The sequence below is a fragment of the Strongylocentrotus purpuratus genome, unplaced genomic scaffold (genome assembly GCF_000002235.5).
Source record: "Strongylocentrotus purpuratus isolate Spur 01 unplaced genomic scaffold, Spur_5.0 spur5_scaffold_16, whole genome shotgun sequence".
Classification (NCBI taxonomy): domain Eukaryota; kingdom Metazoa; phylum Echinodermata; class Echinoidea; order Camarodonta; family Strongylocentrotidae; genus Strongylocentrotus; species Strongylocentrotus purpuratus.
Window position 1 is genome coordinate 25,255,733 of NW_022145601.1, and position 10,349 is coordinate 25,266,081.

Below are 10,349 nucleotides of genomic sequence, written 5' to 3' on the forward strand. Positions count from 1 at the left end.
CATAAGCAATACACACGGATATTCCTGTTTACACAGACACCTAAATACAAAATGACTCAGAGTTTTCTTTTTTGTAAAGAAAAAATAAATGACTGGACTGGCTTCTAAATATGTGCTGGTACGTGTACAGTCAGGTTTCTTGTGTGATACTACATTAAAATAATCAGTTTGGATAATAATTGCAAACTCATACTTATTGCAACTATGGAATAAAGCTTTTAAGAACTTCAAATATGAAGACAAGTCACCATATTGACAATGGAAATTTAAATGACTTGCTAGCTTGAAAATACACCCAAGTGACGCAAATGGAGTGAGATTATGAAGCATTAGGATGGCAACAAGATGGATTTCTGTTAAATATGTTGCTGTGAGAATATTTATTTCTGTATTATCCCCTCTCTATTCCTAGCCAAGAGAGTAAAATATGATTCTATTAAATGTCATCTGTATAAATAGAAATAGATCCGATTCCTCTACAAATCCACTTCTCCAATATTTGGTGAAGGTGGGTAAGAATAAAACATATCCTTGCCGAAAGTTTGTTCTTACTTCCATTTTAAAAAGCCCATATTTAGTTTACTAATAAAAATCATTATTACTATCTCATACAAGTACAAGCATAAGTATTCAATAACGAATTTAATAGAAAATGTTCTACTCACTTATCTTAATGCATTTTCTTTAATCAGCCATCTTTACAAAACTCTCTCTTTTGTTTTACGCTGCTGAAAAACTTGAAATCTTAAAGTGTACCAATCACCCAAAAAGATAATTTGTGTTCTGCTAGAATGCATTAAATCATCCTCAAAATCTTCTTCCTGTATTCTAATGGCTAATGGAAAAGATTAAGAAAAAGATTAAACTGGAAAATAACATAAAACACAGAACCAATGTTGGATTTGAATAATGTGTAGGCCAATGTTTGTGAATGCTTACGGGAGAATAGAGTAGTCCAGTAACAAGTTATTTTAAATTGTATTGAGGTGTATGTAAACTTGCAATATCTCTTTATAGAATTAATATTTGGGGCTATATAGCAACATGAAATACTGATTCAAAAAAACAAAAATACTTTTTTTGTGATTGATACACTTTGATAAAAACTAATCTTTTTCAATATACATATATTCAAGTTAACCAAATCAATGTCAGGGTTTCGAAATCTACTGAATTTGTCTTACTGAAAAGAAAATAGGGTAGATGATTATTTAAGTTTCATTGACCTTGAAATAGATATGGTACAAATAGTATTGGTAGTATGAGGAGAAGTCTGGGTAGTGGTAGATATAAGGTAGTATCAAAAGTAGTAGTAGTAATAGAAGAAGTAGAAGTAATAAAAGTAGTAGTCGTCTTCATAGTAGTAGTAGTCATCATTATAGTAGTAGTAGCAGTAGTAACAGCAGCAGTAGTAGTAGAAGTAGTAGTAGTAGTAGTAGTAGTAGTAGTAGTAGTAGTATATTTATTGTAGCAGTAGTAGTACTAGTAGTACCGGTAGTAGTAATCGTAATAGTAGTAGTGGCAGCAGTAGCAGTAGTAGTAGTAGTAGTAGCAACAGCATAATAGTAGTAGTAGTAGTAGTAGTAGTAGTAGTAGTAGTAGTAGTAGTAGTACAGTGATTGTTGTAGTAGTAATAGTAATAGTAATAGTAGCAGCAGTAGTAGTTGTAATAGTAGTTTTTGTAGTAATAGTAGTTTTTGTAGTAGTAGTAGTAGTAGTACAGTGATTGTTGTAGTAGTAATAGTAATAGTAATAGTAGCAGCAATAGCAGCATAAATAGTGTTACTAGTAGTAGACGTAGTTGTATAATTAGTAGTAGTAGCAGTAGAAGTAGTAGTTGTACTAGTAGTAGTAGTAGTAGTAGTAGTAGTAGTAGTAGCAGTAGTAGTAGTAGTAGTAGTAGTAGTAGTAGTAGTAGTGGCAAAAGTAATAGTTGTTGTAGCAATGTACCACACTGTACTGCCAACATCAGAGAGTGAAATGAACAGTTGAAGTGGAGTTCACTTTATGCAGTGTACATTGTACATATTATTGCTGCAATAAGTGTATACCAATAGAGAAGTTTTCAAGTTACTAAAAAGACATCAGAAAGTCAAGTTACTTAGAAGACAATGATAACAGAAGTTTAGGCTCATTTCATGATTTTCTACTTTCTTCTAGTTTTTTTTTGCTCAGTTTTCTTTTTCAGGAGTGGTCCACGATGAAACAAAGCCAGTGTCAACATCATCACCAGACAGTATTAGAGAACGATCCAATCACGTCCAATGCTGTCCAGTATGATGTCACCACTAGGCTCAACAAATCGCAAACACGAGATGGCGCCCTCGCTTGGTGCTCTGTTGATCAATCCTATTAACCAGCCAAGCCCTCTCCCTGCATCAAACCTTGAAGGAGGATGATGACGAAGGGAGTGGAAGCAAGAGAGAGGGCGACAGACTGGTGTTCTAGGATTGCGTCGACAGTGGGTCTTGGAGAAACTCCTTCCGAAGATTGCAGCTATTTAGCGATTCAGCGTGAGTTAGGTAGAGGCAGGTAGGCAGAGCTGGAGGCAGCTAGAGATCATAGTCAGACCATGGAGTTGAGATCCATGGTTTGACTATATTCATGATTAGAGTCTGTCTATTTTCATGTCTAGAGAGTTTGCTGCATGGTGGTTGTTATTTTTAAAGCAAGTTGATCACAAAGACTAAAGAATCAGAAAAGCATTATCGTAGCTAGGTTAAAACCTTTGTTTACAGCTTAACGTAGAAGAAATCCATTAATTATGGCAGAATCATTATGTTTTTCCAACATAAATATACTATCGTATTTTTAAAATATGGTATCAAATGGTGTGACTAGACACAAGTGTCTCCACCAACCATAAAAAGGATGTCTTTGAAATATCTTCATGACTTTTATTCATGTCTGATTTTTAACAGGTCTGATACAAAAAAAAAATAGAGATAACTCTCAATAAATTAGGAGTTTCTAGAAGTCAGACTTCAATGCAAAATACTAAATACGAGTTTTTTAAATATTAAAAATTCACTATTCAAAGCCAATTTTGATAAAAAATCTGTTTTTAAGATTTTAGAATGTGAAAGAAAAACATTCATGAATATTCCTTTTTTGAAATAGCAAAAAAATTCACATAAAATGTGGTTAGGAAAAATGAAATTAAAAAAATGAGAAAGACAGAAAGCATAGAGAATAAAAAGACAATCTAGGAAAAAGATTTTTTTTTTCAAAATTAAGCAGCAAACTCTCTAGTCACTACACAAATTCTAGCAGACTATTCTAAAAAGATAAAATATGAAGTAGAGATACTTCAAAGCACTCTGCAAGTCTTGATAAAGACTATAGCAGGCTGTATTTGATCAATATTTTTATTTTTGGAAAGCGCTTTTTTCATACCTCTGCTCTGCCGCGTATTTCGCTCAAGTGGTTGAACTGAGTCTGCCATCCATCATAGTCCTGGAGCTCATGCTTTCCCTCATACTCCTAGATGATGTCCACGATGGTGATGATGACGACAATGATGATGATGATGACGGTGACAATCGTCCTGTTGTCCTTGCTGCTTCCCTATTGATAGTCTTGATGTGTTTCCTCTTGTCCTAAGTTGAAGAGTAACTAAACTGTACTTGCCCTAACATAATTCTACAATCAAGTAACATATATTATTTGGGTATTCTCATCTAGAAATGTTTCTTCACAGTTTTGTGGAAGAAAAAACCAGACAGGAGATCTAAGAATAACACAACATTTTCATTACCTTTGATGGAGTATAGATCTTTACCAAAGGGGACAAAATGAAAAATAATTAAATTAATAATTAAATGTGATGATTATAAGCAGAACATCTTCTTTTATCAAATTATTATTACCATGCTGATGTATTGTTCGGAAAACTATTTTAATTCCTGTAAAACTGTGAAAAAACACCCTCCAGGATGCATAGTTCCAATGTCCTTAAACACAAAGAATTGATAGAACACTGTTTGGAGTTCGATCATACGAAGCATCACACGATGCTGGAACATTTCTGCCTTTATATGACTGTGCTGAAATATATAGCTTGTTCCACTGCTAACGAAATGAAAGTAAAATATGGTTTTCACCAAACTCAGGCATTCCAACATTTGAGGAAATCAAGGAAATGGCATCAAACCACAAGTTAGTGTCAATCTGAAGCACGTACACACATAAGAAAAACGTGTCATGAGGCAAATATTGGCAAGAAAAAAAAAGAGTACTTTAATTTTACATAAATCTAAATATAGAAAATGAATGAGGAGAAAATTCCAATTAATGCCGCCCATCTGGTTGTCTAGAGCAGCTGTATAGCAGTCCACTGAAATATAAATTGTCCATGAAAGAGAAATCCTACCAGTACCGGAGATACACGTACTATACAATCCAGAAAGCTAATTGAAATCAGTATTCAAATGAAAGAGATTCACAAGCGCTGGAGAAAATGTGCCCTTCACACCTCATTAAAGTATTTGAATTGCTGATCAAACCGAACCAAATCATACAGGTATAGTCAGTAGAAATGAATGGTTTGTGTCCAGACTGTATTCCACCATATACTAAATCCATTCCAACAAGTAGGTCTATACGTGTGTGTATGCTGTAAGCGCCAAACGGAAATCCACCGATTAAAACAGAAGTGAAGCGAATGAAATGCGCAAGAAACATGGAGCACTGCTGCAGCAGCGCAAGAGATCCCCGTCTGCACACCATGCCAGTCAGGCTGCAATTGCCGCCCTCTTCATGCCTTGCTGCTCAGGGGTGCCAGCCAGCCGTTTGGCGGCCGGCTACATATAGCAATGACTTCACTTTACTTGCATTTTGCACTGCCCACTGAATTCTGTTTTCTCTTTCCATTTCTATGCCGGCCGGGCAGGATATAAGCTTACCACAAACCTAGCTAACACAGGGACTCCTCCCACACAAAACAATGACTCTGCAAGAAGGGTCGCCCGCCGCAAAACAGGGAAATGGACTATGTCACACAAAATATGTAATTATTGGCTTACACAATATCACAAAACAAATTCCTACCCATAAACTTTATCTAGAAAGAAGAAAAAGGCAGTTTTGTAAAGAATTTTCAAAGTTAATAGCACATGGCGTGACGTGGAGTTACCGCCTTTTATACTATAGAGTCACGTTCAGTGTGGCATTGAAATACTTCCTGAGTAAACATATAGTGATCAGAGTTCCGTGTTCAGTTCTATGAATGGAAAAAGCACATAATATCTATTATCTTAGTTTCATGTTGTTTGATTATCATTTTCAGAACGCTACCTCGCCGGATGTGAACAGTTTTAATTTCCTTCCACTTTAATAGTCAATATCAGTAATCTTCTTTGTGATTAATCGATAGGATTGCTTGGAATCTGACTGTTTGACTGGGGATTAAAATATTTGAGGGAGAGAGCAACAGAGAGAGAGAGAGAGAGAGAGAAGAAGAAAAAAAGAGAGGGGTAAGGGAGAGGGAGAGGGAGAGAGAGAGAGAGAGAGAAAGAAAAAAAGAGAGAGAGAAACAGAAAGAGAGGGTAAGGGAGAAGGGAGTAGAGAGGGGTGAGGGAGAGGGGTGAGGGAGAGGGGAATAGAGGAGGAGAGAAAGAGAGAGAAAGAGAGAGAAAGAGAGGGGAGAGAAAGAGAGAGGAATAGAGGGGGAGAGAAAGTGAGAGGAAGAGAGAGAGAGAGAGAGAATGAATGGTGGAACCACAACAATGACTGTGATACACATCATATAATGGCCTAATATACTTTAAAGCTGGTCTACTTTCGATTTCAGGAAAAGTCGGTGGCAGCTGCAGTAGCCAGGAAAGGAAGGAAAGGAAGAACCGGCTCAGATAGATAGAAATGTGGTAGTGAGGGGAAAGGGGGAAGGATTCCCCATTTTTAATTCTATACTGGTTCAAGTTAACAAGAGAGAGAAAGTGAAAGAGATTGAGGGAGAGAGAGAGGGGGGAGAAAGTAAAAGAGAGAGAGGGAGAGAGAGGGGGGGGAGAAAGTAAAAGAGAGAGAGGGAGAGAGAGGGGGGAGAAAGTAAAAGAGAGAGAGGGAGAGAGAAACACATTAATTAAGGGCAAGGGCAAAAAAGGGAATGAAAAAAAAGTGATACAGATATTAAAGAGCCGGTTCTCATCATTCAGTAAAGAGAATGAAAGAAGGGGTGGCTTATCACCTTGATAGTCCAGATGAAATGTCTCACTCACACCAACATGCAAGTTCAGAAAACTGCTGTACAACACAAGAAAGACCAATTCACGTTGCATGCTGATTTTGAGCCTTAAATAAAAAATATGTGGTGTGAAATAGTGCTGCCAAGCTAGTTATACTATAACAGGATATGCCACATTCACGATGAAATATTAGTACTGACAGGATGAACCCAGAGAGACCTTTTCATACTACAATGCTATTCCAAGTCTATTGACCATGGGGGAGTGGGAGTAACATCATTCATATATATATATTTACTTAAAAAACATACAGAGGGGGTAGGCGGGAGAAAGCCCATTCTTAATCACTCGTTGGCTCCACGAAAGAGAGCAAGAACGTGCACAAAATGGAGCCATCTGTTAAGCTAACTTTGTGCCACACCTGTTTCTTAACAGTACAGTGCTTCCCTCCAACGTATGACTATGTCACTTTACCAGACATGGCTTTCGTTTTCGTTCTTACAAATCTTCTGCAAATTCATTCAAGTCCCTGCCTTGTACAAACAGTGTATGCTTGTTGAATATTAAAAGGAATTGCATTTTATTCTCATTAGCATTTATTGAAGGTGATTGTGAATTGACAGGGTTAAAAGTCTTTTTGAAAAGTGTGTGTAATATGTTGGGTTATGGACAGCAACATGAACAAAAAGAAAACCATCAAATATCAACAAAATATCAAATGGAATATTCCTTTTAACAAGAAAAGAACCTTGTAGATTTAGCATGGCCTTTTCTACTGGTACAGTCGGTGCATATTTATTTAATTTCAAAACCTTTTTAAAACCTAATTCTTCCTTTTGAAAATAATGTCAAACCTGATTTAAAAACATCATGTATCTTATACTACTGTTAGCTTTAAAGTTTGAATACAAGCACTTTTCATACATTTGTCAAAACATGGACCTACTACATAGTCAAAAGCAGTTTAGTAAGTAGTCTTCATATATATATATATGTTATTATTTACAGTAAGGGAAGAAGACAAATACCAGACAAGTCTTTGGTCCCTTAGGACTTCAATTTGTAGATCCTAACTAGATCATGCAATCATAAATATAACCTGATTTCTAAGTATTCATGTTACATATGAAGTCAAATCATTGAATTTATTTGTAGTCATCAGGAATGATTTTCAAAAACAATTTCAAGTAAAAGTATCAACTGGTCTGAGAGGAGAGACTACAAGCAAAACACATCTTGGCTACCATGTAATAAGTACAAATGAGCCAGACATACCATGTCCTCAGCTAAACTATACATGACCTTCCCCAGTCTGGACATTTGCCCTTGAGCATTTATCTTTGACCACTGACCAGAGGATTGGGCAGTGCCTGGTCAAAGGAGGTGGGTCAAATTTCAAAACAAACAACCAAGGAAGTGTGGGCAGCAGTGGACTCTAATTATAGCCTTCAGGCTAAGCCCAGTATAATGATATGGCCCAGATTATGGGAGGTCCATAGTGAGAGAGTCAGAGGGTTTTATCATTACGTCTATGGTTTTATGGTGTTAAAGTGTATCACAAGTGCTCTACTTTCTTTTGATGTCTGCTTATACTGGCAGAAACCCATATACAATGTAACTGAGCAGGGTTTGGGCTTGTAAGGGTCATTTGAGATGATTTGGTGTAGTGTGGTGTAAACACTACAGCTTTGAAGAGGGAACAAATTTGGGGGTGGCCAAACAAACAACAAAACAACAAACAAAAGAGATTGGAGGGTGAATGATTATTCAAGGCATCCATACATGCTCCCTTAAAACAGGGCTCACACAGAACCAAGTCTGTCTTGAGTTCGTCTGCGCCGTTTTATGTTATTCTTTATTTTCTTCATACTCCTTATCTGTTAGCCCATAGAAAGCCAGGTAAAGTATTTTGAGGTTGGTTTGTACATTCTAGCTGTACACAACTTATGTATCTGGGTAATTAGTCTACTTTTAATTAAGTCAATGGAGTTATCTCAACTGGATACTGGTATGCAAAGAGGTACCGACCAATGGTATAGGATGTATATGGACATCTAGTGAGAAAATGAATTGAAAATTGGTCATTATGCAAAGACAAACAGTGAAGAGAAAGATTACATCATGATATCAGAAAAAGAATTAAATAAAACAAGAGAGAGATTGAGGAGTGATGATACAAGCTATATGGAGATATGATCTCATATGCATGCTTATATCAGAGGAGGCGAGATACCGGCGTAGTCAGGTGCCACACGACCATGATGATGCAGCTGTTGCTATGGCAACAGTGATGAAATCAAGCGGAGGGAGGGAGGTAGAAAGCCTGGCTGGCTGGCTGGCACGAAGCCCAGCGTAACAGCATGAATGGGGCGTGTGCACGTGCAAGACGCCGGCCAGGAATAATAGGAGAGTTATGCCTTGACTGATCCCGATGATTAGACATGTGAAAGTCGTGAGGGAGACTTGATATGTATCGTTTGGGTTTTCGGTATATCAAAAGCTTGTCGGGGGACAAAGCTGAATGATAAATAGCTTCCGTTGGCATAAAAAAATATGAGGGATTTCATAATCACCAGAATTGACATGCAGTGTAGAAAAATACAAATACATCTACGGATTGAGGCAAAGCTTCTCTGACATTCATTGTAATGGTTATCATCAACGATATTTGCATTGCATGTTATCTATAGATAAAAAAAAAGGAGGTCATATAATTGAAAAATTCCTGTTATTTATGGATAATTTCTGTTGCCTTGGATACTAGGCAGAAAATGTAAACCTATGTATAACTTGATATCCATCATCCAATCAATCAATATACATGAACAAGCCAACTGTCCCTGTCTCTACACAGCAAACTTGGTTTCCACTTTTTAAACTCTGATTCCAAGGAAGCCCATCAAATTCATTTCTCGAGAAGACATTAATAGAAAGGGAAAAGAACACAAGGACCCCAGAGTGTAATGATAGGCTATCTACAACCTATTTTAAATGGTGCTTCTTTCATTCATTCATTGATTGAGAGCTTTGGGGGGCGATCACTCTCAGCCCCACCTTTATATCGCCATTTTTTCTTTCTTGTGGTGCCCCTTGGCCTGTAATCCATGTCCCTAACTGATAGAAATATATCCATGACCCCAAAAGTTTGCAATATATCACTTGTCACTGCACTTACTAGCCAACGATATCAATTAACATGGTACAACGTTTGCTCATCAAAACCCATCTCCACTTCCGTTAATTGGATCACGCTGGTGTAAACTAACCACTGCGCTAATGAAGAGAAGAGCATGAATAATTAAACACTGACGCTTGCTAAATATGACCCAAAGGCCTTCGCTTTCACTTAAAACCTTTATCAGCACTCTCCCTGAACAAGTAATTATGATATAAAAAAAAGCTACCAGGCAACATATATCGCTAATTCATCATCTGGGACTTGTAATTTCCGTTTAATTTGAAGTAGTACAGAGCAAGGGAGAACAAAACGAGGAGTCAAGGTGAAAGGGTCTGGAATCTCATTCCAGAAGTGAAAATGAATTGACAAAATTGGAATATATCATAGAATATGATGGAAATTCATAGATAAAACACTGTCTATACAGCCATTGGGTAAACACCCCTTCTCAGTCCCATGCCCTTCAATCTATGTCCTTGTCTTTTCAGAAAGATACTCGCCTACAAATTAAGAGAAAAGGTCAACAGATTCTGCTCTCTCTTTCCCTATTAAGTGACAATGATTGCCCAGTAATGGAATATATCAAACATCATGGATGATGTCCTTGTATAAATATGAATAATTATGAAACATAATTACATCAAATTTATTGAAAATAATGACAACTATCAGCTCTTGTCTGATCCAAACATGTAGTTTGAGTCTCGACAACCATTGGGAAGGAAACAGAACACAGAAGAGTTCAAGAAGAAAATTTGAAGTGGGATATATCGAAGAAGAATCCATTTTTACAGCAAATTTTACATCAATACTTTCATAACTTATTTTCCGAAAGATCATCTAGATATGTTCATGAAACGATAACAACTTTAAACTGTTATAATTTCTTTGAAACCTTTACCTAATGTATATTTACATAATGCATTGGATACCCACCAAACAGAGACGTGCATCAGTAATCACATAGGAATCAAGGCTCTGAACATGTC

General features: G+C 36.8%; 1 non-coding gene across 1 annotated transcript; it reads right to left on the reverse strand.

Annotated features, from left to right (window-relative positions):
- Positions 1 to 2,207: 2,207 nt before the first annotated feature.
- Mir200 (microRNA mir-200) lies at positions 2,208 to 2,288 on the reverse strand. The gene has a single exon (NR_036392.1). It is a non-coding gene; the product is annotated as a microRNA mir-200 (primary transcript).
- Positions 2,289 to 10,349: the final 8,061 nt, after the last annotated feature.